Below are 1,389 nucleotides of genomic sequence, written 5' to 3' on the forward strand. Positions count from 1 at the left end.
GCCTCCCCCTCTCCCCTCTCCATCGCCCGAACGCCTCCGTCCCCAACCTGGCTACCCGCACAAGGAGGCAACAGCAGCCGATACATTCAAGTTCTATTTTACTTGGTTGGAAAGCTCTTGCCTCCTGGAAATTATTTCGATCCAGGGGCGTTCCTGGCCGGCCCTCAGGGGTGGGGCCGAATGCAGAGGCCCTGGGGCAGGGGGCGCGGGGCGCGGCGGCGGGTGGGCAAGCGGGACGCCTGGCCGGTGCAGATGCGCGGGGACGAGGTGGGCGCGCCGGGTGCGAGAGCAGGAGCGGAGGCGGGGGTGCCCAGTTTCTCTCACTTGGTGTCCCCTTCCCTGGCTCCGAAGTAGGGCTAGGGACTCCAGGAGGACCCTTGCGTTTGGCCTCCACCCCTCTCCCAGACACCCCACCCTCCAGAGAGCCCTGGGCGCGGACCAGGGTGCGCTTGAGGGGGCAGGTGGAGGCCCGGCCGCCGGGCTTGCGCCTCCACGCCCACAGGACGGAGTGCGGCCAGAGCGGGTGTGCGGGGACCTCTCGGGACAGGTCAAGCCCCTTTGGGTGGGTTTCTGCGCTTACCAACTAGCTCGCTCCCTCACCTGCTCGCACCACGCTTTCCCCTCCAGGCTCCCACCTGGGAACGCCCCCTGTCCCTTGGTCCTTCCTCTCCTAGCCAGGTGTCAGCTCTGGCCAGGCCCACGTGCTCTGCTTCCCCTGCCCAGGTCCTGTGCCCTTTCGGCTGGGAGACTCGCATATCGGCCTGAAGACCTCCCTGCGGCTTTTCCCAGCTCCTGCAGGGCCCAGACTGCAGCGGCTGGAGGCGAGGGGACGGCAGGGCGCGTGGCGTGGTCAGTGTAACGGATCCGACCAGCGGGAACGCACCGCGCACCCTCGGCCCTGCCCACCGCCTCGCCCGGACGCGCTCGTGCACACGGACGCACGAAGGTCGACCAGGGTGTTCTCCAGAGAGGAGGCACCCCAGCCGCGGGAGGCGGGGCGGGGCGTGTTTAAAGTGACAGACTGGGCTTTGGTTACGTCGGGCTTCTGGACGAGGGGAAACCGGAGTCGGGGAGGCTCCATCGAGAGCCCCGCGGACCAAGGGGGACCGGATCTGTACGCGTGGGGTCTGTGCAGTAGTGATCCCTCTGAGTGAAGGCAGAGCTGGGCGGTCCTCAGGCCCACCCCGCCTCCCAGCGGGGAGCACCGAGGGCGAGGACCGGCTTCTTCTGGGGATCCTCGAGGGCGAGCTGGGAGAGGGAGGAGACCCGGGAGATGAGAGAGGGGTTACTAGGGGTGGGAAGGCGAAGAGCCCGTGAGGAACACTACGGGGGCGGAGGGTCGGGGGGGTGGGGGCCTGGGCGGAGCTGGAGGCCATACTGAGCGGAGCT

The 1,389-nt window shown here is 68.5% G+C and overlaps 1 protein-coding gene across 1 annotated transcript in view; it reads right to left on the reverse strand.

Moving 5' to 3' along the window:
- PHPT1 (phosphohistidine phosphatase 1) overlaps positions 1-1,098 on the reverse strand; it is a 9,057-nt gene extending 7,959 nt beyond the window's left edge. The window contains exon 1 of the mRNA XM_011957279.1: positions 601-1,098. The gene's annotated coding sequence lies outside the window, so the exon portion shown is untranslated. The remainder of the gene's footprint in view (positions 1-600) is intronic.
- Between the last annotated feature and the right edge of the window lie 291 nt (positions 1,099-1,389).

This window comes from Colobus angolensis, unplaced genomic scaffold (assembly GCF_000951035.1).
Source record: "Colobus angolensis palliatus isolate OR3802 unplaced genomic scaffold, Cang.pa_1.0 Scaffold44, whole genome shotgun sequence".
NCBI lineage: Eukaryota > Metazoa > Chordata > Mammalia > Primates > Cercopithecidae > Colobus > Colobus angolensis.